This window comes from Tenrec ecaudatus, chromosome 17 (genome assembly GCF_050624435.1).
Source record: "Tenrec ecaudatus isolate mTenEca1 chromosome 17, mTenEca1.hap1, whole genome shotgun sequence".
NCBI classification, from domain to species: Eukaryota; Metazoa; Chordata; class Mammalia; order Afrosoricida; family Tenrecidae; genus Tenrec; species Tenrec ecaudatus.
Genome location: NC_134546.1, coordinates 50,592,751 through 50,619,881, shown reverse-complemented (window position 1 = coordinate 50,619,881; position 27,131 = coordinate 50,592,751). Strand labels below are relative to the sequence as shown.

The 27,131-nt window shown below is 43.0% G+C and overlaps 1 pseudogene; it reads left to right on the top strand.

Moving 5' to 3' along the window:
* The first annotated feature begins 15,186 nt into the window (after nt 1-15,186).
* On the top strand, nt 15,187-16,469 carry LOC142430443 (zinc finger CCCH domain-containing protein 15 pseudogene; annotated as a pseudogene).
* Nucleotides 16,470-27,131: the final 10,662 nt, after the last annotated feature.

Here is a 27,131-nt window from a genome sequence, read left to right as displayed (position 1 = left end):
TCCTGAGTGGACCCTGTGCCCCTGCAGACAGTGCAGCCCCTTCCCGAACCTGGGCTCGTTTGTCTGCAGCTCTCACTCTGCCTGGATGGAACCAATCCTTTCCCCAAACAACGGGAAGGGAAGGAAGGGGCTACATGATTTCCCTTAGGCTTCCAGCAGCTCACTTGAACACCACTATTCCATAAGTGCTGCAAACCCTAATAGTTCAGGGATCAAGTGGCTTATCTACAACCTACTAGGGGATGATAAGGCAAGGGATCCTGACGGCACAGTGGTTACGCATTAAACTGTTAGTCAAAAAGTTGCCTGTTTGAGCCCGCCAACAGCTCGACAAGAGGAAGATGAGGTAGACTGCAGTCATGAAGATGTACCGCCAGAGAAAGCCTTGGGTCGGTTCTGCTCTGTTCTATAGCCTGCTAGGCGTCAGAATGGACTCGGCGGTAATACATGGAGCTAAAGAAATGAGCTGCGCTGAAACCAGCATCTCTACTTAAAGATATTTAAAGAGTATATAAAAAGTCGGTCTCTCAAGCCAGCCAAACAAAGCAAGGCTGCAGGCTTTATCCTGCCCCAAAGGGCCACTGGTTTGCAACCTCCAGCAATTCCTGTCGCTTCTACAAATCACTCAGGCCTGTGGGAGAAGAGGTGCCCTAAATCGACTCTAGATTTATGACATTTCTTTGTACCCCGTATTCTCTCCCTCCAACCCTGGGGAGGCACGGAGGCTGCTCCTGCCATAGCAGACCCTTTGTCTTTCACAGGCACCAGCCCAGCTCCTGAAAAGCCAGTCAGGGTGTCTGAGTTGGCCCAGGTCAGCACACCCTCTGTGAGTCCTCAGAGCCTTCCGAATGCATGCAAAAAAATTGCTGCCATCACCAAATAGACTATTTGGCCAAAGAAGATGGCATGAGAATCTAAATATAGTTACCAGTCAGGTGCAGTTTCCTCATCAACCAGAGACTCTGTGAACTGGACTTTTTTTTAAAACTCTTGGAGTAAAATCTATGCTTGTGGGATTCATTCATGAACCAGTTCTTTTACATAATTCATACTTATTTAAAAATACCCTGTCATTTGACAGCCTACAGAAAGGTGGGTTGACTAGAAAATTAGCATTTAGCACTGCCTGCAAATTACAGGTTTTAATAGCGCTCCTCACCGTCACAGAAATAACCACAGAGAATCAAATTAAGGAAGCAGAGCCATCCAAAAGACTAAAATGGAAGGCAGCCCCTAACATTTGGGTGGCATTCTGCTGTTTTTAAAGCCCCTTCGTGCTCATAGGCTACTGTGGCTGCCCCATGCTGTGGGCAGGGCTTATTGTCCCTACTCTATGGATGAGAAAACTGAGGTCCAGAGCGCTTCTCTCAGCACCCCTGCTGCTATGTGCGAGAGCCTGGACTTGAGACCGCATGTCCTCGCGCCGACCCAAAACTGTCCTACTACAAAGAGAGCCAAAGAGCTTCTGCGAAGGTCCACCCACTGCTGTTGAATTAATTCCAACTCAGAGAACTCTGTTGAAGAAAGCGGAGCCACCCCATGGGGTTTCCGAAGTTGTAAACCTGTCTGATAGCAGCCTGCCACATCCTTCGCCTCAGAGAAGCTGGTGGCCTCAAAGCACTGACCTTTCAGCTAGAAGCGAGTGTTTAACGACCATGCCACCAAGGTCCCTTCTTAAAGGGCGAGATCATCAATGTCTCAGACTTCTTGTCCTATGGTGACCATGAGTGAAGGAGGAAGAGTGTTTGCTTAGGGACCCTTGAGTTAATGTTACTGGTGGTGGAATAATCTGGAAAAGGATATCAATAATGGTTGTTCAATACGAAGCGTATAATCAATGGCACTAAGTTGTACGTGCAGAAGTTGTGGAATGAAAAATGATTACACGAAGAAGAATGAGTACAAGGAGAAATAAAATGTTCTAAAATTGATTGTAGTGATGATTATTCAACTTTTCTTGATACGACTGAACTCCTGAATTGCATGATATGCAGATGAAGTGTCAATAAAATTGTTTTTTTTTAAGCTTTCCGTTTTTGACAACAAATTACTGTTTCAGTTAGTCAACTCTACTGTTACAGGGCAAAAATAAACCATAAACAATATGCAAATAGTGGGTATGAATGAGCTTCAATAAAACTTTATTTACAAAAACACAGGCGATGGGCCAGATTCAGTTCGTGGCCATACTTCTCAAACCCCTGATCTACCACTTTCTTTCTTTATGAATCAGTATAACAGAGCTGTCATGGAAGGAGGAACGATGCTCAAAGAATAAAATATTGAAGTTGGGGGAAATACTGACTGAAGTAGTTTGTTTATTGTGCCAACCTGGCCAATAAACACATGTGGGGTTAATTGAAGGACGGAGGGATAAATGGCTCCATGAGCTCACCTTTCTAGTTCTTGAGTATCTTGCTTTGTGCTGGTCGGACCAGGGTACATTTGTCTTAGCCAGTTCCTTGCTTCAGCTGGCAAGGGTCACTTCCTGCAAGACATCACTGAGGAGAAGCCATATGGGCTACCCCGATGCAGCCCTGGGTGCTGGAGCAGCTGTGTGGAGACCCCTGCCAGCACTGAGATGTTTACACATTCACTGACTCGGCTTTCCTACTGTAGTCGGCATCATTGTGTCTGTTTTGTGAGATGGAGGAGGACTTTGTGGATTGGTGTCGGACATATGGGTTAATGGTGAACTTGTAGGTTTGGGCAGCACTGAGTTGTAATGTTTTCTTGATGTGCACTTAACCTTTATACAAGACTCTCTCTTGTACATGAGTTTCTGTGGATTTGCTTCTCTAAAGTACCCAGACGAACACACTGACATAATAAAAGAGTCCCAGGAAAAGACATTTAAATAAGAATTTGGTGAAGGAGTCCTGGATGGAGGACTAAGTCCTTGATGAGAAGGAAGAGGCTCCCCTTTTAGCTTTAGAATACTTGTGTTTCTTAGGAAAGAAATAGGAAGGCATGTCAAGATTAAAAATGAAATAATCAATTAGAAACAAGAATAATGGTATCGAAATAGGACTAGAAGCAAACTCCTGAGTACCTGACCTTGCACAATGCCCTGCTCAGATCTCTAAAACCCCTGAGGCTCAGTTCATGGCCCTGATTACAGGACTAAGCCTGCCCTATGAAGATGAAAGAGCCTAGGTCTACTCTCAGGTGACTGAGCATCACGTCCTTTTCCTGCTTCACTTTCTTGGGGGCCCTGTTCAGGTAGCCAAGTTCCTGCTTTGCTCTTCAGTGTACGTGTTCCTCTGGCACAGCATATGGGAGCTGAATTCCTGTCTTATTCTCTGAGTCTTGGTCCCTGTGGATGCCCCCTGCCTCCCTGAATGAGTCTCATGTGTCTTGCTGTTGCCAATCTCCCCACTTCTATTGCAGTGAACTCTTCCAGGTCTGGCCATTCTCCACCCCTCCCTTCTTGTGAGCATGCCTTTTTCCCTTCCTATAGGCAACAGCCCACATAGAACATGCTTCTCCTTTCAGCTAATGTGAGCTACCCTGTGATAGGTAGGTTTATTTTGCCAACCTGGCCAATAGGAACATGTGGGATTAATCGGGTCCCAGTTTGACTGGAGACCAAAGAGATTGGGTGGCTCTGCAAGGCCCGACCCCCTCTCTCTTACTCCCTGGTGATCAGAGTGTGCTGGAATGTGCTGCTACTTTAGCTAGTTCTCTACCTCAACTTGTGAGGTACACTACCTGGGGGTCAAGTCAATGTGCGGATCCTGTCACTAAAGCTTGAGGTTCCTTAGTGACCTGTTCGCCACGCTGTCGGTGCATACATCGCTTGAGATCGAGCCTGGTGAATCTGGTTGCCATAAATTGCTTGCGTTCGGTGTCCCATCCGGGTCTGCTTTGCCACGCTCCTGAACTGCTGGCTATTGGTGACCCGCCCTGATGATTATTGCCTATGGGCAGACTGTGCTTGACTTGTCTGAGGGTGGACTACACTGTCGGCTTCCTTGATGTTGGACCCAGCAGCTCACGTGAGTTGAAGGACTTCCAGTATATTAACTGTTCCATGGAAGTGAGTTGAACTGAACCCTCTGTACTGATGTGTGGACTATTTGGCCGTTAGATTCCTTTTTGCTGTATAAACCTAAATGTATGTATATGTGTGTGTGTGTGTGTGTATATTCATAAGTTTCTTGGTTTCATTTCTCTAGAGAACCCTGCCCAACACACAACCCATCTATTACAGGCATTATTAACTTGCATCAGCAAATTTCCCTCTGGAAGGGTTAATCCTTAGCAGTCACTAGCAGGTCCATAAACTCCTTTCAGAATATCGCTTCATCATTTCCCATAAGAGAGAAGCTTGAAGGGTCAAACCTCAGAGAACAGAGGCGGGAGTAATGTGGTGGCACCATCAACACCCACGAGACACTCAGACAGGCCCACGAAGGAACAAAATCTGGATCCACACACATAGAAGAAGGCGAAAGAGCCATTAGATCCCATGGGCTATGAAATGGGGGCTGATGCCCAAAATAATACAAGGGGACTTCATAGAGTTTGCGTGGAAACCATCCATTATCTTTTCATTGCATTTTTCCACAAATTTTTGACGCCTCATGTAGTCTACAAGGAAAGCTTAGCTAGACGCTCACTTTAGCCACTGGCTTGGAGTGAATGGAGGAAACGGGCACGCTCAGGCAACCCCCAACACCCCAAGCTGACCTGCCTCTTCCTGGCTTGCTGAGAGGTTGCTGGATAAGAGGTTGCAGAATGACATGGAAAAGACCTGTCAAAGACAATTTCACCAAACAGTTTTAACTAACCAAGGATGAAGTTATTCAAGCCTATTGCAGCAGGGGCGAGAAGCCAGACGAAGTCTGAACTCACCTCTGCTGATATGAAAGGTGGCAGGGATGTTGAGGGCTGTCCCCCAATGGAAAAGGAATGCAGGATGTGAAGTAGGGGTTGGTTCATGGAATGGGTGAGTGATTTACTGAATTTGTTATTTCAGGCCATTTTGCTCAGAAAGTTTTCCTTTTCCCCTTAGTTTGTCTGGATCATGCAAGGGCCAGAGGAGAAAGCTCTTAAGGGGCTCCGTGGTGAGGCACTTGGGCAATGTAAGGAGAGAAAGGGCAATCAGAAGAAGCAAGTCTGTACAGTTGAGCCAAGCCCAGTTCTCCCTTGCCACATGAAGGAGACCAACTATGAAGACCAGACTTTATAATGGCCAATTCACTCACAATTAAAATGGAATGTGGTCAAGGCCAGCAGAGCCGGCTGTGGGAGCCCAGAGGCGGTAGCTAGCCTAGGTAGGTTCAGGGAAGTTGTCTTGGAGATAGAAAGTACAGGATTCCTGACTGACTTATGGTACTTCTTTATGCCATAGGCACAAACTGGCTACATGCACCCTCCTCCCCTCACTCCCCCCACTCCTCACCCCACCTCCACATTCCATTCACCTTAACTCACTGCCATGGCATCAATTCCAACTCCTAGCTATCATGCAGGTCAAAGTAGAACTGGCCCTATGGATTTCCCAGACTGTAAATCTTTATGAAAATAATAAGCCTCATCTGTCTCCCAAAAGGAGAGTTCAAACTGCTGACCTTGTGGTTAGCAGCTCAGTGCTACGGGGGCTCCTGCCCTAAGCACCTAGCCCAGTGGTTCTCAACCTTCCTCATGCCGTGACCCTTTAATACAGTTCCTCATGTTGTGGTGACCCCCCCAACCATAAAATTCGTTTCATTGATACTTCATAACTGTAATTTTATTACTGCTATGCTTCGGGTGACCCCTGTGAAAAGGTTGTTCGACCCCCAAAGGGGTCAGGACTCACAGGTTGAGAACCGCTAACCTAGTGGTTTATATTTAAATTCATTGCCAATCGTTTTACATCTGTAATTTCACTGAAACATCTGGACTTCTTTTGTACAATGGAAAAAGCCAAAAGCTCTAAGTCATATTTCTACATGATAACAACCAGCTGCATCTTTGTAAAACAAAACACACAAAACCCTCGGTGCCATTGAATCAGTTCTGACCCATGATGACTGTCCTATTACAAGATGGCAATTGCTTCCTCTTAACTCTTCCCCAAGATGGACATGTCGCTTCCAGTCTCCTCATATGTTACCTGTCTCGCTCATAATTTAAAAAGCTTTCATCCCCTCACAGAAGGCTCACAAGGAAAAGATGAGCCAGTCAGGGTGCAGTATAGTACCAGCAAACATACAATTTTCTTCTAGTTCTTTAATGTTTCGCCCCCGCCAGCATCATGACCTCAATTCTACCATACAAATCCAGAGCATGTACACTGATACAGATAAGAACTGGCAACACAGGGAATCCAGTACAGATAAACCTCTCAGAAACAATAATGAGAGTAGCGATACCAGGAAGATTGGGAGAAGGTGGGAGGAGAAAGGGGTAACTGATCATACTGATCAGCATATAAACCCCACTGGGGACAAAAAAATATAAAAGTGGGTAAAGGGAGACAGCAGTCAGTGTAAGACATGAAAAAATTTATAAATTATCAAGGGTTCATGAGGGAAGGAGGGTGAGGGAAGAAGGGGGAAATTATGAGGAGCTGACACCAAGGGCTCAAGTAGAAAGAACTTGTTTCGAAAATGACGGTGGTATATTTCCTCTCTATATGTACAAATTGGCTCAACACAATGGATATATGTATGGATCGTGATAAGAGCTGTAAGAGCCCCCAATAAAATTATTTTTTTAAGTCTTTACTTGTTCCCTTTTGGGTAGTTTTTGTTTCTTGCTATGCTCGATGGGGCCACAGCTCCAAGGAGTGCAAGAGAAGTTACGACGGGAAAGAGGCTCTCGAGAGAGGAGCTGAGTCCCCAGACTCACTTCCCTGGCATCTAGTCTGACCTTGGCAGCCGTGCTGGACAGAGCAGAACTGCCCCTGTGAGTTTCCAAGGATGTAACTCTTTACCAGAGTACAACGTCTTTCTCCACCAAAGCAGTTGGTGGCTTTGACAAGTCTCTAGATTAGGGACCAAGGGCGTGGTCTTCCCTAATGAAATGAAAATTAGCTTCCCATGCCACAATAGTGGAAAGAAGCCAGGCACCCACTAGACACCAATGGGAAAATCCAGAACCGAGCACGCTTGAACACAAGTCCCCTAAGCCCCGGGTGGAAGCCAACCTGGGCACACCCACCTTAGGCACCAGCAATATGACATTACCCAAATGTGCTTAAACTCAGCCAACAAGGTCAGCCAATGCCCTCAACCACCCCCACCCCACCCCCAGCCAGAGGAGATAAAAGCACTCAGCAGGCAGGGAACCTCTTTTTCAGGCATGCTTGGCAGACAGTGGGAATTCTCTCCCAAGTGCAGGTGCACACAACACACACACACACACAAACCCAGACCTGGGGCCCAAGGTCCCTCTCAGACCTCTCTCTTGGTCCCTGGGATTCCCTGGTTTCCAAAGCGTGGCTTTCTGCTCCTGTTCCTGGATTCTTTCCATGGCTTTTTTCCACAATCCCTCGAAACAGCCATTTGCAGTTGCAAACTTGCCCGTGGCCCCCTCCCCCCATTCATCCACGCACACCTTTCAGAGAGAGCATGTGCTTTTTGAGACGAATACCTGAAACTCTCCTTTCCCTCCTAAAAGTCCCTTGGATTTGCAAGAGTACTTTTGCCATGTGAATTCATTCAGCAAAGCAAGGACCAAGGTATCCCAGAAACCTTACAGTTTCACACTGCTGACCTAGCAACCCACTGAGAAAACCTCTTCCTGACCTTGAAAGGAGAGCTGAATATGAACAGGACATCGTGGGAACTCCATGTGTGGCCACTGAGAGGACAAAAATAAGACATAGGACCCCAGATTGGCACAGTTAAATGTGACCCTAAAAAAGGAGAGCTTCACATGTGCCATGGGCATCGATGTGCAGCAACTCATTTAAGATATCAGTCACAGAATGATCTCATCTTGTGGGCTGGCAACACAGAAGAAGCTAGTCAAGTCCGTTTTCCTCCAGAAAGTCCGTGGGTTTGCAGGTGCCAATGCCTCAGAAATGATTGGATGTACTCCAGAGTGTGAGGCTCTTGTTCATGAGAGAGGAGATGAGGAATCCATTCATCGTGTCCCTTCCATCTATTCCACGCCTTGAAAAGCCTCAGGGGGAAAATTATAATTAAACAGCATTAATTAAAATACTTCGGAACAGAAAAGGGCAGCCCACAGAAGGGACAATGGAATCACATCAAAGAGATGGGAAACAACCAAAATAGCAGCAATCAGTATGCAGTAAAGCTCAGGGGGTTGACAGCTCAACTGGAGCGCCTTCAGAGGGAAACTTCAGGGCCACTAGCCTGAAAGGGAAATGGGAAAGTCTGGTGGTAGCAGGAAGTGCCAGTCTCAATAGTTGCACCGAAGGGTCAACTATCAGAGAGTATCAGAGGGTATCAGAGAGGTCCATGATCATTGTAGATCATAATTAAAGCATTTGACTTTCAGAAATGTCTATGAGCACAGAACATGCCACTGCCTCTGTGGTTTCATATGCCATTGAATAGTTCGAGTATTTGGGTTAATTTTAAACGAAGGTATTTCTGGCATCTCGTGAAATTACAGACTGATTCCATCACACTCATTTCTCCAGCTCTTTTTTCCCCATTACAGTAAAAGCGAAAGCAGTGACAGTCACACAGGTGGTGGTGTGGTTTCACTATCAAGGATGAGACAGAATGGTGATGACCTCTAAGGTGGAAGTGTGGGGGGCCACCTCAGGACAGAGGGTATTGACTCAAATCAGCCTGATCACAAGTTCCTTGAGTCAGGAGGATAGCCTGCTTCTTGTATCTACTACCAGAGATAATGTATGCATACATACAAGTATGAAAATATGCCATGTGTAGTATATTTACACAAATACAGGTATCTGAGAATAAAGGCCTGACAATACATTTCTGAAGGATGGTAGGCAGTGAAAACTCTGTAGGGCTCAGTTCTAACCTGCTATAACGGGGTCACCTTGAATCAGGATTGTGTTAGGTCGGGTTGATTAGAGAAGCAAATGGAGTGATTATATATATATATATATGTAATTACATATCAAGAATATATATGTAATTATATATCAAGAAAACATCCCAGTCCAACTCCAGACCATAAGTCTGATATAAGTCCATAAGTCTGTCTTCATGCCCATGCAGCCACATGCAATTTTGCAGAATGCAGGAAGATCACCGGCCTGAAGTTGCAAAGTCATGTGGATCCAATGGCGGTGGACACATCTCCAGAGCTCTGAAAGCAATCACGGTCAGGTTCAAGTTGACATGAAATTATGTAACTGCCACAAGGATCAACTACATGGCTATTGGATGCCGGTACAACTTGTGTTTTCTGTTGTTTTGTTTCACAGTTAAAATTACTTGGAGACTTTTTCATACAAGATCATGAAGAGCTGCCGAGTTTTCTGCAATAAGTTCAGCATATCCCACTGAACAGACTTGCCAGTATTTGTTCAAGGACACCACACCAAACCCACGCCCGTCAACTTGATTCAGATGTATAGCAACAGAGCCCTGGTTGAGTTTTCACTCTTTTATCACATCCAGTTCTGAGAAAAATAACATGGTTAGTTTCATTTGTGTAAAACTTACTGCCATTGAGTCAATGCTGGCTCACAGCAACCCTATTAGACAGGGTAGACCTGCCCCTGTGAGTTTCTGAAACTGTAACTCTGTACTGGAGTAGAAAGCTCCATCTTTCTCCCTCAAAGCTGCTAGTGGTTTTGAACAGCTGACCTTGTGGTTATCAGCCTAACCACACCATGGGATATGTAAAATGAAGATTAAAATATCACCTGCTTTTAAAAAAAAAAGTTGTTTGGAGGATTCAATGAACTCCAGCGCGCAAAATTTTATTTTCTCAGTAAGCTGTTGCCTTGCTGAGCACTGGAGGGGAAGTGTTGGTGGAGGGGAGCCAGAGATTCCTAAACAGGAGAATAGTGGTGAAAACAGTTACATGAGGGGCTGCTCACTGAAAAGCTGGTGGTTTGACCCCACCCAGAGGTGCCTTGGAAGAATGGTCTGGTGATTTACTTTAAAGCCCTGTGGAGTGCAGGTCTATTGACTCATGGGCAACAGGCCCAATTTTCTTAAAAGCTTAAAGCCCAGGAAGGATGAATTCTTGATAGCAGGGCAAACTATCATAATGTTATCTTAGAAATATTCACAAATTCTAAGAAACAAGTTTTATAAGCTCCAAGTGGCAGGGGTACAAATGTTCTCTCTCTATCAGAGAGAGAGAGAGAGAGAGAGAGAGAGAGAGAGAGAGAGAGAGAGAGAGAGAGAGATGGAGCTTATAGTCTGGGTTTTCAGGGTAAGAGAGGATATAGCAGGCAACAGGACAGCAGGGATCGCAGTCCCGTTGGAAGTAATCACCGGAGCATAGAAGAGCCAGCAGCCCAGTGAACTCCCTACAGCACTGTTTGGAACAGCAGGTTAAGCGTGGGCCTGCTAGCGGAAAGGGCAGTGGTTTGAACCTACCACCACTCCTTGGGAGGAAGATGATAATCTGCTTCCACAAACCCTATTTACAGCCTTGGAAACCCTAGGGCAGTGGTTCTCAGCCTGTGGGTTGTGACCCCTTTGGGGGTCGAATGACCCGTTCACAGGGGTCGCTTAAGACCATCAGAAAACACCTATTTCCAATGGTCTTAGAAACCGAGACACCGACACCGCTCCTCTATCCGTGTCCAGGCAGGTCCGCCCACATGCAGCTACGCCCACATACAAACACCCGGAGTGAAGACTGCTACCCATGCTGCACCGTGCTTCAAGACAAAAGTTCATTTATTTGTAACTAGAAATAAATATTTCACAATACATAATGACATATTGTTTTTGTGATAAATCACTGTGCTTTAATTATGTTCAATTTGTAACACTGAAAATACATCCTGCAAATCAGATAGTTACATTACAATTCATAACAGTAGCTAAATGACAGTTATGAAGTAGCAATGAAAAGAATTTTATGGTTGGGGGGGTCACCCCCACACGAAGAACTGTATTAAAGGGTCGCGGCATTAAGGTTGAGAAACACTGCCCTAGGGAATAATTCTAGCCCTTCCAATGGAATCTACTCAGTGGCAGTGGGTGGGTTTTAAACACTGTTAAATCCCTGGAGATCAAGTCAACCAGGAAAGTCGGTATTGATCGAGGTGAACCTCAAATGTGTACTTCATGAACTAATCCTGAGGCACACTGATGAACATCAGACGAAGACTGGCAGGGTGGGACTTCAGCATGGTAAACTTTGGTGCAGACTTTTACTTGATTTCTCAGCTTGGAAGGACGTGACGTTGTCAAGGAGTGTGTTTTACTTGAATCCACGGTCAATGCCCAGAGAAGCACCCCTAAAGAAATCAAATGCTATTTTGCACTGGGAAAATATGCTGCAAAAGACCTCTATAAAGGGTTAAAATGCAAAGATATCATTTGAGGATGAACATCTACTTGCCAAACTGTGGTATTTTCAATGGCCTCCTGAGGTTGTGAAAGCTGGACAATAAATGCAGAAGACCAAAGTCAAGTCAATGCCTTTGAATCAACATGTTGGCAAAGAATATTGAAGATGCCATTGGCTACCAGATAAACTAGCAAATCTGCCTTAGAAGGATAGCCAGCATGCTCCGTAGAAGGGAGAATGGAAAGGTTTAATGTCGCATGCTTCGGAGAGACCAGTCTCTGGTGGAGGACCTCATGCTTGGTAAAGTAGAGGGTCATCCAAAAAACAGGGAGATGCATTGACACCACAGCTGCATCAATGAGGGCTTCAAACATTGCACCGATGGTGAGGATGGTGCTGGATCAGAAAGTAGCTCCTGCTGGTGTACAGTGTTTCTAAGTCAGAACCAATTCAGAACAATAGCACCAGGCCTGACTGGAGTTGAAGACCATCGGTGGTCTAGACACGTGATACCATCCATGAGGAAAGGGGACACCTGAGGGAATTTGAGTGTGAAGAAGCCCGAGGATAAAGCTGATTTGTTGTAGGTTGGGTTTCAAACTGGGAAGGATTGACGACTTGAGACTCAAGGAACTGAGAGGGACTCTTAAAGCTTCAATGTGGACCACACATCCCCCCTTCCAAGTTTCCTGAGAAATTAAGGCAGAGTCTAATCACTAGTGTGTTGTTCTAAATCAGGAATAGTTATAACCAGGTGGCTATTTGGAGGCCATCAATATCTAAATCTTGCACCCACCACATCTGTTTTCACTGATAACTGCTTCTTCCTGGGGAACAGAAACTGCCAGCTCCCATTTCACAACTTAGCTTTTATAAAATTATGGGTACCACATGGTTGAAGCTCACTGATATCACTGGGGTAGCTTGAAAATCAAACCTGAAACTTGCAAGGTTTCTGTTTTCTTAATGTTCAAGAGAATTGTCTTTTGTCCCTGGTGACCCGCAAGATGCTCCCTAAGGCATTTCTCTTGGCTGGAGTCCAGGGGTGGCAGCTGTTATAAGACGGTACTCTCATTTGGGGTGTAGCTGGCGGAGCCTGGTTTCCTGTCTTTATAATGTCGACATTTGATAAATGAAGACTTCATGCTTTATGTAGTGATTTCTGGTTCATTGTATGCCCATCTTAGGTCAGTCCTGATGACATGTTATTCCAGCTGCAAATCTCAGGACTATCTTTTGATTTCCCTCCAATCTCCTCTCTCTACCCACCACATCAAATCAGTCAACAAGCTCTGTCATTTGCTCTTCTGCAATCTTCCATCTGCTTGCCCTGCCCATCTTTCTCATGACCTAAGCATGGGTCTCATCCTCTCTCGGGCATCATCAAAGCAGACTCCTACATATGACTTCACTCAGTCTTCTCCTTCTTCATACCATCTTAAATATTTCAGAAATATAGATCTGATATCATTCTCTCTATAAGATGAGTTCATGACTTTCAGAATAAAAGCCAAATTATTCAACTTGGCCTTTGGGAATCCCCATAGTTTGGCCTCTCTGTCAAGATACCTAAACATTTCTTTATTTCTCTTGCACTCTCTCGTTTTAAAGTTTAAATTTTAACAACCTGAATTCAGAAAACTGCGGCATTCTGAATCAATATTCTCTGTCCTTCTGTGTCAGTTTCCCCTGGAACACTATATATCCTTCCCAGGTGTGTCTCCAGGTTTTACTTATTTCAGGGAAAGTTCTTCGAGGACCTCTCTGACTACAGTCTTGCTTCATCTTTTCTTTCTTATTTGTTCTGTGTTTTCAGGCACATCGTTTACTTTGTTAGGTGATATTTACTGATCCGCTTCGATTGTCAGTCCTTCTTGAATTGTATTTATCTCTTCATTTTTTTCTGTATTCAAGCCTTTCTTTTTATCAATTTTACTCTCAATTACTATTCTAATTCTTGATCGTCATAATTTAGGTAATACTTATGTAACAAAGTGGTTTTTATTCTCACCAATATTTCATCCCATTCTTTGCCGATGTTGCTTTAATCCGTTGTCAAAAATGTTTTAGGATGCAGGGTAGCAACGATGAAACATACAACTTTCCTCTAGTTCCTGAATGCTTCCTCCCATCCCCCCTATCATGATCCCAAATCTACCTTACCTCTGGCTAGACCAGAGGATGTACACTGGTACAGATAGGAACTGGAAACACAGGGAGTCCAGGGAAGATGATCCCTTCAAGACCAATGGTGTGAGTGGCAATACCGGGAGGGTAAAGTGAGGGTGGGGTGGAAAGTGGGAACCAATTACAAAGATCTACATGTGACCTCCTCCCTGGGGGGTGGACAATAGAATAGTGGGTGAAAGGAGACGTCGGACAGTGCAAGATATGACAAAATAATAATCTATAAATTATCAAGGTTCATGAGGGAGCGGTAGCGGGGAGGGAGGGGAAAATGAGGAGCTGATGCTGGGGACTTAAGTGGAGAGCAAATGTTTTGAGAATGATGAGAGCAATGAATGTACAAATGTGCTTGACACAATTGATGTATGTATGGGTTGTGATAAGAATAGTATGAGCCCTAATAAAATGATTTACAAAAAAGAAAAGAATGATTTATGAAATCTATAATGTCTCTAAGATCTTTAAAGTAAAACATTATCAAGCACTCTTCTTTCCCTTATGCTATATGCATTGTATGCTGGTTTCTACATCAGTCTGACATGATATAGTCATCTTACTTTTTGTCTAGTTTTAGTAAAACAATAAAAATTTAATGCATAAATTTCTATGTGCGATGTCCTATTCTACACATTTTACATATCTTAACCTTCTAATTCTCAGAATTTCTGAAGTGGGCACTATTATTAGTTCCATTTTAGAGATGGGGAAACAGGATGCTTGAATAGCTACCATGATGTTTCTTTTCATTTTGCTCATGGTAATGGTGAGCATTTTTATTTATGTCTCTCACTTGCTACCCTTAGCAGGGGTGGGATGAAGGGATGAACTCTCCTTGTACCAGGTCTATTTACCTCCTATGACCGCTGGAGGCAGGGAAAATGTGTCCTATTACTTGTTCTATAACTGTAGGATTTAATAAGAAAGGGAGAAAGAGAAAGTTATACTCTTCAGATATCTTGTGGGATACCCTGGGTTCATTACCTTTAATTGAGTAAACCTATGAGAAGGGCCCAAATTTAACAGCACCCTATATTAAAAAGGAAGTCCCTGGATTTTCAGATTTTCAAGTGACCCACTTGAAGGAATATGTATATATCCCTCTTTGGTGTATTTCTTATGAAATTTAGGGTCCGAAGCAAAATTCTCAAGATTTTTATACCAAATGATCTTTCATCCCCAGTTCAGTTTTATAGTGTGGTAGAAGTGGTATTGATGGCTCCAATTGATGCTCAACCTCCTGAAGAGATCACTGAAAATATGGGTGCTATAGGAAAGTGTGGTGAAGAAATTAGATGGTACCGGGCTATGAGAAAGAACAGTGTCTGGGGTCATAAAGGTTTCTTTTCAAACAAGTAGCCATCTAAGTGAAGCATCAACTAAGTCCACGTGAAAGAAGCACATCAGCCTATGTGATCCAAATCTAAAGGAAGGGCTGTATAAGAGCTTAAATTTTGAACACCTGACTGGCAGAAGGCTACGGATACGGCAACAGAGACCCACGTCTTCCTGCTACTCCTGCCACAGGCCTTGACAGTGTCCAGATATGCTTAATTCTGGCCGGTGCCACCTGCCTCCCCAATGCCCCCCAAGAAACAGCTCAGGCTGCGGGCATCAAAAACAGCAGAGCAGCAGAAGAAAGCAAAGATCATCAAAGATGATCAAACCTTTGGGTCTAAAGAGTAAGAAAGACACAAAGCAACCAAAGTTTATCAAGGCTGGTACTCATCAAGTTAAATTTGGTCAACCAAATCCTCTCCAGGTGGCACAAAGTGACGCTGAAAAGACATTGAAGAAAGATGACAAGAAGAAAGAATTACAGGAGCTGAATGAATATTCAAACCGGTAGTTGCTGCTCAAAAAATAAGTAAAGGCGCAGATCCCAAATCTGTGGTGTGTGCATTCTTCCAACGAGGACAGTGCACTAGAAGGGAGAAGGGTAAGTTCTCTCATGACTCAAGAGGAGATGTAAAAAGCGAAATGTTTACATTGATGCGAGAAATGAAGTACTAGAAAAAGCTCCCATGGATAATTGGGATGATAAAGAGCTGGAGAAGTAGTGAGCAAGAAGCATGGTGAGGCGGAAAAGAAAACCCCCATCCTCAAAGTGTGCAAGCATTTCCTTGAAGCTGCTGAAGACAGCAAGCACGGCTGGTTTGGGGTGTGCCCTGGGGGGGGGGGTGTCTGTGTGTGTATCGTCATGCACTTTCCCTGGATTTGTGTTGGAAAAAGATCAAAAGAAAGAAGTGAAAGAAGATGAAATTTCATTAGATCTCGTTGAAAGAGAGCGTTCTGCCGTAGGTCCAAATGGTACCCAAATCACCCTAGAGTCTTTTCTTGCATGAAAAAGGGAAAAGACAAGAAAAGATGGATAAACTTGAGCAAGATCTGGAAAGAAGAAAAGCCGACCTCAAATCAGGGAAAGCACTAGCGATCGGTGGTGGTGCGGTGTTTGAATTTCGTCTTGGACTTGATGATGATGAAGAAGAAGCAGATGATACCTGTGACACCCAAGGAATAGGCGGTGATGAGGTTGTGATTCTGTGAACATACAGGATGCAGATGAAAGCCTGTACATCACAGTGGATGTAGATGAAACAGGGTTGACCGCAGCCAGTCCTAAAAGATTCAGCATATATACTTTGGAAAAGGATGCAAACAAATGAAGGGAAGCTTCTGGAGGCAGGGCAGAAAATGGGGAAAGGAGTGACTGGGAAGAGGATCATGATGGAGAGGCTCAGGAAAATGGAGCCATTGATGCTGTTCCTGTTGATGAAAGTCCTTTCACTGGGGAAGAGTTGGATGAACTAGAAGAAGAATTAAACACACTTGGCTTAGATGAATGGCACCAAACAAGTTCATGACCACATGCAGTCAGCTCAGCATGAGTTGAAATGGACCACATTCATTTTTCCCCCTAGAATTCTTCCACAGAATGTTTATTTCCCATGCTGGCTGTGGAGGGCTAACCCACTCCCAAAACAGGAATGTTCTCCTTACGTCTTCTCTCCTGACTTTGACTACATCTCAAAGTAAGTTCAGAGTAGTTCGCGATAAATTGAAATACAATGGTCATTTCAGAAAATGATTGATGGTTATAACTGTCCACTCAAGTAGGATGTGTAACTGCTTTCCCAACTTTTGTTTTTCATTGGGCATGAGTTCTTGCCAGGAACAAGACAAATCTAAACATAAAACATGTTTCCGTTAGTGCCGTTGTTGAGGGACTCCATTTCCTTTATATGTATATCTTATAAAAGAGGCTGCCTAAATTCTGAGCACTGTGCTGCATGAAGGGAATTGAATATGCAGAGTCAATGCTGTCTCCTCTTTGGATAATCAGATGAACATTTGAGATGGACCTTTGATCTGATAAGATCGTTTGTGATCGCTTGTGTCTAAACTGTAAATTTTATTCCTCTTTCTTTTTTGCCAATAAATTTGTAAATGAAGACCGTCATACATTTTAAAAAATTCAGTTGAGTTAAAATCTAACATCTGATCTCCCTATAATCCACTTACGTACGTTTGTTTTAGTTTTTAATATCTTACTGCATTCTTTTTATTGAGATTTTTTCTTGGTTTTCTTTGTTTTTTTCAATGCTTTTCTGTATATGAAGTCTGGAGCAGGTAAATCTAGAGAGGCAGGAACTGGCTTCATGGTCCCTTGGTGGTACAAAAAGGAGGCTGGGGGGGGGGATGGGATGCTAATAATGATGAGTACAATATGAAAAAAAGTTCTAAAACTTGTTGTGGTGATAATTGTACAATTCTTCTTGATGTGACTTAACTATTGAATTGTATGATGTGTGGATTATATGCTCATAAAACTGTTGGAAATATAAATTAAATAAAGTTTAGCATTTAACCTTTAAAAGAAAAAAAATCCAGTGGTGTTAAGATCTATACAGATTATATTTCTTCCTAAGTGCTGATGAGCTGATTTCAACTAATAGTGACGTGATGTGGCAGAGTAGAATTACCCCCATAAGGGTTTCTAGGCAATTAACTTTGTGGGTGCAAACTGCCAGCAGGGTCTTCTATTTCCAGCTCAACTCCCTGCTGAGGATTTGACTTTGTACCTCATACATATGGAATCAGAATCTACATTTTTAATGTGACCTCCAGATTATTCTTATGTATACAAACGGATATGTCCATCTCGTTAGAAAGAATGGGGCTCGTGTTAAAAAAAAATCTATTCTGATTTAGTATACTAGGGTGGAAATACAAATTCTCAGAGGTGGGTAAAACTAGAATGAACTAACTGTTCAAGAGCCCTGGTTGTCAGTCATTGGGTAGATTTGAACCACTAACCATTAGGTTGACGGTCAAATACTTAATCACTGAACCATAAAGATTCCTTATTTCTTTTTTAGCCATCGTGTTTATAAAGTTATAATATAACATGGCACCACTTGCTGCTTTTCTTTTTAGTCATTTTACTATCTTTTCTCTTGGGTCATCTATTAAGAGGAAATGTGTATGCTCTGGCTTCATTCTGCCATTCTTATTTGGAATTGGACTGTGGCATAGTGGTTACAAACTGGGCTTCAAACCAAAGGGTCAGCAGTTTGAAACCACCTCCTTGAAAGAAAGGTGAGTTTTTTTGGTGGCTCCTGTAAAGAATTTCCATTTCAGAAAGCCACAGGGGCAGGTTCAACCTCTCCTGTCCACATCGACTCATGGCAATGAGTTGGGTTTGGGGTTGGTTTTCCTTTGATAATTACATTTTGTAACTGAGGCTTGTTTTCTTCCATAAATCATTTCCTTGGCAAAACTCATGCAAAATACGTTACCATTCCGACTTTCAATCCCAGGAGAAGTGGGGGGGGTGTTAAAGAGAAGATGGGTATTGTTGCTCTTTTAATACAGCTGTCACTTGGCAGAGAGAAGGCAGCTTTCCCTAGGCATGCTTGGAATGCCTTCTGACCGGAGAGACTCATCTTCTAGCACCTCCTTGAACAATGCTCCGCTCCTACTCCTGAGGTTTTCGGAATCTGGCAATGTTTCAGCGCTGTCCATAGGTTTTCAGTGGCTACTTCCTCCACAGTGGGCAGCCGAGTCCGACTTCATCGTATCTTAGTCTGAAAGCTCTACCGAAACCTGTTCACTGTGTGCGACCTAGTTCCCGGCATCACAGCAACGCACAGCCAGCACAGGAAAACAAACTGACAGCCAAGTGGAAAGTACGATGGATTGCTTTCAGAGCAACCAAGTCTGTCTGGGAAATACAGCCCGGATGCTCCCTAGAGGCAAGGAGGGCAGCGAGACCAAACGTTGGACATGCTTTCAGCTGAGGTTGGTCCCTGGAGAAAGACATGATGCTTGGTAAAGTACAGCGGCAGCAAAAAAGACGGCTCTCAACAAAAGAGTTGATGCAGTAGCTGCAACCATGGGCTTAAAACGGAAATCAATTGTGAGGTTGGTGCAGGGCCGGGCAGTGCTTCCGCAGAATGTGACCTGCCTGTACAACACCCGACAACACAACAACAACAGTGAATACAGAGTGTCATCTGTGAGAGACCCTAAGTCTCTGAAGCTCCGGTGAGTTTTCGGACCAGCAGCTGTTGAGAACTTTCCTCCTTTCCTTATAGGGAGCCTCTTTTCCATAGTCAGTTTTGGTTGAAATATTTTCGTCATGGATTCTGAAGACATTTGAGCTTTATCGGGAGCAAGATGTATAAACATGAAGCCCAAGGGAATGCTCCCATTACTTATGTTTTAAATGAGTTTCTGTCTTTGGAAGTTTTCTCCGAGGGGATATTTGAAAATGTTTTTAAAAATAACTTTTACAGCATTTTTCACGATTGCTCAGTTGAGTCTTGATTCATGCTTTTGATTTCGCTTTTGAGATGGGAGAAGTGGGGATAGAAAGGATGACTAATTACAGAAGAACCACTTCCTCAAAACCGCAGCACAGGGAGGGACAACGCAGAGGCCTTCTGATTCACTTTGAAGAGATCTGCGCATCTTCCCTCTCTGGCTTGGATTTGGGGGATGTGTCATTTCAACCTCAACTGGGACGTGTTTTCATATTCACTTGGTGTTTACAAAAAGATGCCTCAAATAAAAGATTGAGGATGTTCTTGACATGTATAGCATTGATCAGGATAAGAAAAGGAAATCTTGGCATATCTGACTTACCCATTTCCAAGGCCCAACTCCAGCCACATCTCTCTCGTGGGCTCCGAATGTCAACTGGATGTACATACCTGGAGATAGTTCAAACCCAACATATCACAAACTAAATTCTTCCTCTGCCTTATTCATACGCAAATTCCCCAGGAGTCTCCTTTCCTCACTGGATAGTATCGCTTACCAAGAGCAGAAGCGTTCCTCTTTCCTCCCTCAAGACCACCGAGGCACTATTGCTGTTGTTCTTACATTCTATAGAGTCAGGTTTGATGCAGAGAGCCATGAGGCACACCAGAGTGAAATACTTGCCAATTCAGTGCCATCCTCGCCATCAGTTCTGTGTTCGAAACCATTGTGGCAGCCAGTGTGTCGATCCATCTTATTGAAGTCTTCCTATTTTGGGGGGATGAATTTCTGCTTTACCCTAAAGCTTTCAGTGGTTCCTTCCTCCTAAGTTGGGAGCCGAGTCTTTCTCTGTAGTCTGTTCTTGCTCTTACTTTGAGGACTAAAGTGCTCCTGTCCTAGTTTTTTCAATCACCTCATATGCATGCGAAGGTTGGGCATTGAATAATAAAACTGAAGAAGAATCAATGCACTTGAATTGTGGTGCTGGAGAAGAATCTTGAACAGACCATGGGACGGCTAAAGGGGCAGACAAATCTGTCTTGGGAGAAGCATGACTAGCGTGCTCCTTAGAGGCAAGGATGTTGAGGCTTTGTCATACATACGGTGGACATGTTGTCAGGGGAGACCAGTCCCTGGAGAAGGACATCATGTTTGGACAAGTGGAGAAACAGTGAGAAAGAGAAAGACTCTCAAGGAGATGGATCGACATCGTGGCTGCAACAGTGGGCGGAGACATGGGAACAATCATGAGGATAAGGCAGGGCCTGCAGTGTTTTGTTCTGCTTTGCATTGGGTTGCTGTGGGTGGGGACTGACCCAGTGGCACCTAACAGCAAGTACTGTCTCAAGCATGATGTCCTTCGCCAGGGCCTGGTCTCTCCTGATGATATGTCCAATCTATGTGAGATGAAATCCATCCATCCTCCCTTCTAAGTCACATGCTAGTTGTACATCTTTTTAAGACAGATTTGTTTGTTAGTCTGGCAGCCAATGGCATATTCAATATGCTTTGCCAACGCCATAATTGAATGGCATCAACTCTTCTTTGGTCTTCTTTATTTATTGTCCAATTTTCACAACCATATGATGCAATTTAAAAAGACATCTTTGCTCTTTACCACTTGAAAGAGGTCTTTTGCCAAAGAGTTTCCCAATGCAAGCATTCAATGTCTTGATTGTGGTTCCCTAGACCTTGATTGTAGATTCAAGTAAGACTAGATGATTGACAACTTCAATATTTTCAATGTATCTTGATGTTGCTTATTGGCTCAGTAGTGAGGAGTTTTATTTTCTTTTATATTGATGTGTAATTTATCCTTAAAAAAAAATCTCATTTTCATTAGTAAGTGCTTCCAGTCTTCTTGGTTTTCAGCAAGCAAAGTTATGTCAGCTGTATATCCTTTGGTTGTTAATGAGCTTTCTTCTAATCCTGATAATGCATTATTCTTCATTTACTCTAACATCTCAGAATATCTGCTCAGCATACATATTGAATAAACATGATAGAACTCGAACACACACCGTTCCTGATTTTAAACCAGACATTATCCTCCTGCTCTGTTTGAATGACTACCATTTGACCTACGAGAGGGCTTCAAAAAGCTCATGGAAAAATAGAATTAAATATAAAATGGAACTTTTCCATGAACTTTTCAAAGTCCCCTCATATTTATTTGTTGGGAACGATGGCATATCAATTTTACCTCTGGCCACCACTCAGGGGCACCCTTTCTGCCTACCAGGATTGCTGCTTCAGACCTCATGACCTCTTGTCTGAAAGATCACACTGTCCCAACTAATCCATAAAGCAAATCATGGGAGCAGGGCTTTGCATTCCACATCCTCTTTGCTGCTCCTCCAGCAGGAGGTGAAGTCCACCTCCCCTCTCCTTGACTCTGAGCTGGTCCTTGATCCTGTTTCAACCAATATTGTATCAAAATAACTTTCAACACTGGGCCATAAGAGAATCTACAGCTTCTACATGTATCCCTTGGAATGCTCCTTACTTGGAAGTCAGCCACTGTGTGAGAAACCAGAATATCCTGAAACCACTCTTCTGTGACAAATTCCAACCTGAGAGAGAGAGAGAGAGAGAGAGAGAGAGAGAGAGAGAGAGAGAGAGAGAGAGAGAGAGAGAGAGAGAGATGGAGATCATGTGGAGGAGCGCTGAGTGCAGAATGAAGCCATCTGAGACCTTCCAGCCCAACCAAATCCTCCCTGAATTTCTGAGCAACAGCTGAGCAGAAGCAAATGAGATGCTTCATGTTTTAAGCCACTATATTGGGATAATTTTGTACACATGCATAGATAACTAAGACACTAAGTCTACCTCTGGCCCCACTCTCCTAACCATTTACCCTGGGGCAATCAGGGCTGTGTTCTGTTGTTTCCCTAAACTCAAAAGGGATCACATCCCTGCCTCTCCTGTGAAATAAAAATCCAACTCCTTAATTTTGTGCAGAAGAACCTTCTTAATTAATAACCTTCTCAGTTGCTGAGCTTTAGATTGTATTACTCTTTCACCATTCCTCCCATTTCTTCAAGCTCCCAGATACTCCGTTCCCCATTCAGGGTGTCACATGATCCTGGGTGTCTGTCATGCTCTTCCTTCATTCAAAAACCGCAGGTGGCAACATTCAACTCCTCCATGGCATTCCCAGGAGAAACTAGTAGCTCTCACCTGCCCAGCCATACCTGGTACCTCCATTTATTTACCCAGTGATTCTCCCCACACCTGAGTACACACTGGGACCACTGGGGTACATTGTTGTTGTTTTAAGTAGGCATGCCTCAGCTTCTCCTCAACCTAGTGACTCAGACTGGTAGAAAAAGCCTAGAAATCTATTTCAAATGCACTCCAGGAGTCAGTGATACAACAAAGCAATACACCAGCTTTGGGGTATGACTTTTCCAAGATCCCTCCCTTTATCTATGGACCAGAGTACCCAGAGGGTAAGGACTGCTTAGTTACCTCTGTGACCCCAGATCGCAGGAGTGAAGGAGTAGCTTTTTCGGTGCCAGAAAAATTGAGGAAATCTATGAATATGTTAACACGAAAAGTGAAGCAAACCAAAGATACCAGCTAACAGACCTCAACTCTTATACAAGGCATCTACCTCCCAACAAGTCATCTCTGACACAGCAGCACCACTGTCTCTTTAAGACTGAAGTCTCCTGGAGACCAAGGACTGAGTCTGATTCATCTCTCTACCCAAGAGTATGGTCCAGTGCCTGAAATAAAATAGACACCATAAAACTCATTAAATGAGTAACTCCTACAAACCAATAGTAAGAAAGTCAGTCTTTCTGAAACTGGTTCCGCTTCTCCTATGGTGAGCCATCTCTCTTGGGCCTGGTCTTTAGCTGTCCAAAGGACATGAAACCCTCTACTTCATCTGGTTCTAATGACACAGATGCGAGGTAGGTGTCCACCGATCTAGAAAAAATGTGACTGTGAAGTCCTGTTCAACGGACACTCACAGAATGCTGCTTGAGGTCTCCGTCTCAGGAGGATGTGTCATTATAGCACAACCACTGGCTACATCTAGAAAGGTGAATGCTTATTTATGCTGCTGGACTTCATGCTGGGTCGACAACCTTTAGCTAAGTGCCCAAGAGAATAGTTAATGATTTATTAAGGATGGGATGAGACAGATAGAATCATTAATGACAAAAATGAGCTCAAATGAGAGCGGAGTGATGGTGCATTTTCCTGATTGAGATATACTCTCTTTGGAACAGAATAGCTAAAGGGCAGCTAAATTAGCATCAATTGGCTATAATGATCTACTCCTTCAATGGGATTCTATATACCCTTGACCAGCTTTACAAATCTTCTGTTGAGGAAAAAAATGTTTTGCTTAATTTATTTTTTTTATCCTGCAGAAAGTTGTTTCTGGAGAGCAATGAGGATGATACCGCATTTAATCATGAAGAATTCTTTTCAAATTTTAACAAAGATGGCCCGAGTGTTGAATTAGATGGAGTGGCGAGTCTGAGCCAGCAGTTAAAGTAGCCCCCAAATGCCTTTAAGGGTCGAGAGTGCTTGAGCACTTACAGAGAAGCAAACATCACCACCCCTTTTCCTTCCATTTAAAGCTGTTCATCTGCTGGTGGGTTTGATGCTTGTGCTGATAACGAGCTGAAAGCCTGGCCTGTCAGGCAGCACTACGCATTCATTCAGAGTGTCACCTCACAGCCTCTTTCCTGCTGTCCAGTAAGCTGGACTCTCAGAATTCCCTGCCAAGTGCAACATAGTCTGATACCAAGATCTGCAAGTGCAGCTTATTCTCAAAGGTGCCTGCTTGCCCAATGGCAAGTCTCCTACCTCAGAGCATAAGCCAGCCTTCCTTCCACACAATGGGCTTTAACACATGAAGCTTTTATTCTTTTGGGGTCAGTGGTGTGACTCTCAGATTTAGTCCTTGAATTATAGAGATTGATAGAAAGGAGCTCATATGTATCTCATGCACATTGTGTGTTGTAATTACATTTATTCCAAATATGCTTTGGAGAATTTGTCATATGCCAGAGACAGTTCTAAGTGCTGGGTATGGAAGTCGGCAAGACAAACTAGTTGCCTACTGTCATAAAATGTATATTATAAATGGAGAGAGAAAGGCATAAATAAGGAAACAAATAGATAAGAGTCATTTAGATGGAGATCCTTAGTAAGGAGCAGATAAAACAGGGTATTGGGAGAGGGAAGAGAAGGAAGCCTCTTTGAAAACATTATATTTGATCTGAGACCTGAATGTGGAAGAGAAGTCAGCCACACAGGAGTCTGTAGGAAGAGTGTGTTGTGCAAAGGAAACAAGTAATACAGAGGTCCTGCTGACATGTCTGAGTGTATGAAGAAGAGACAGCAGACCAATATAAATAAAATAACTCAGTAAAGAGGAAAGTTGTACAGCTTAATGTCAGAGAGCTAACGGAGATATAAGACATTGCATTTAAGGGAAAAGAACATCTCATTTCATTTGTAAATGCAATAAGGTACACTTCTTTTCTTTTGTTCTCTGTAAATGAAACAGAGATCCAAAAAACAAGAAAATAATTGACAGAACTAGAAGTTGGTTCTTCAAAGAATAGGATTAATAAAATCAACAAACCATTAACCAAATTACAAGAGAAAAACTGGAGAAGTAAATAGCCCAAGAGTGTATCACTTTTTTGTCAGTGGGGGAAGGAAATGCAGCAGGTGTGTTAACAGTGGTGTGAGTAAAAGATGAGGTTAAATAGACATTTATTGATAAGTTATATATTGACTTTTCTTCTCCACTCAACTTAGAATCTTGAATACATGTATATTGCTCATAATACCAAGCATAAGACAAAAGATGTTTATCTGCTTAACATTTATTGAACATTTACTTTGGAACAGATGCTAGGCTAGGGCGGGGATTGATAAATTTTCTCTGAAAAAATGCAAGATAGTGAACATTGTTTGGTTTTGCAGGTTTCATACAGTCTCTGTCACATACTGGATTACTTGTTTTTAAATAGCTCCCTAAAAATGTCAAACCCTGGTAGCCATGAAGAAAATTAAGTCATAAAAAGAAGGAAAACATAAATACTAACTAAACATAAAATCAACAACAATAAAAGAAATGAAAAAATGCATACAAGCAAAAAAACTCAAGCACAGAACATTAAGTGAGGTAACAAAACGGTCAACGCTGTACACACACACACACATGCAAGCCGCCAAAATGACAGCAGTAAAGGCATCCCTCTCAATAACTACACTGAATGTAAATTACTGAAATATACCCAAATGTGAAACGAACACAAAGCTTTTTCTATGATCACAGTTCAATGATGAACTATAAATATGCCTAGAATAAAATGAGAATTAAAAAGACCCAATATACCAAAATGTTTAAGACACAGCAGCACTGCTCAGGAGATAACTTAAAGCAATAAATGCACACACCAAAGAAGAGCCAAAATCAAATCATAACCACACAACTGAACAAATAGAATGAACGCACAAAAGAAAGCCTAAAATCACCAGAAGAACGGAAATTATACATGTTAGAGTGGAAATAAATGAAACAGAGATCCAAAAAACAAGAAAATAATTGACAGAACTAGAAGTTGGTTCTTCAAAGAATAGGATTAATAAAATCAACAAACCATTAACCAAATTACAAGAGAAAAACTGGAGAAGTAAATAGCCCATAGAGGACATAAAATGGGTGACAACATATTGCCAGCTAAAATTAATAAGAATATAACAGAATATTAGGAAAAATTTTACTCCAACAAATTAAAAAGCCTAGAGAAAAATTTAGAGACATATGGCTTACCTAAACCCACAGAAAATGATCTGAAGAAATTAAACAGACCCATATGAAAAGAACAGATTGAAGAGGTAATAAAAGAGATTTTTCTTAAACCTTCCCAACCACACAAAAGCCATAACCCATTCAGAGAAGGGTTCACAGTAATATTACTCAAACTAACTCAGAGAATAGAAAAGGAGGAAATAGTCCTTAATGTATTCTATAAAGTCAGTATCCCAAAGTCAGCCCTGATACCAAAGCAAAATAAATAAATTGCAGAAAATTGCAGACCAACAGCCCTCATGAATATAAACCCCCCACAGTTTCAAGGAATCTCTAGCAATTGCATTCAGCAAGAAAAATGTTAAGATTACATCATGGCCAGGTGGAATTCATACCGGGTATGTAATGATGGCTCATCCTTAGCAAATAATCAATCAATCAGCATAACTCACTACATAATTAACTCAAAAGAGCCCACCCCAGTGCTTCCCTCTCTGTGTACCCATTAGCAGGCTTTACCCTTCCCCTGTCAGGACCTGAGAGGCAGCATCGGCCACCCTACCCCACCTTCACTCCAGTTCCATGCACAGCCCGCCAGTGTGCTGTAATAAAAGATTATTAGGCACAAATTTACAAAAATCAGAGAGTAGCAACATCTGCCTATTGGGAGCCTCTGGGTCATTTTCCTGTGGCAGAACACAGATCCCCAGAACACAGTGTACTGAGCTATGAGGGAGAAGCAGAGAGCAGGCGTAAGGGAGAACGCAGACCCAGTGAGTCCCAGACCCACTCAGCCAATCTAATCCGCCTTCCCTGGGGGACAGTGAAGTGCAGCTCCCATACCAAGACACCCTAACCACCCTTAAAAAACTTTAAAAAATGCAGCCACTCTGGGGTTTTGTTTGTTACTTTGTTTATAACTTCCAGAATTGTAGCCATCATACACCTGGTTCATTAACAAAGCTTTAACATA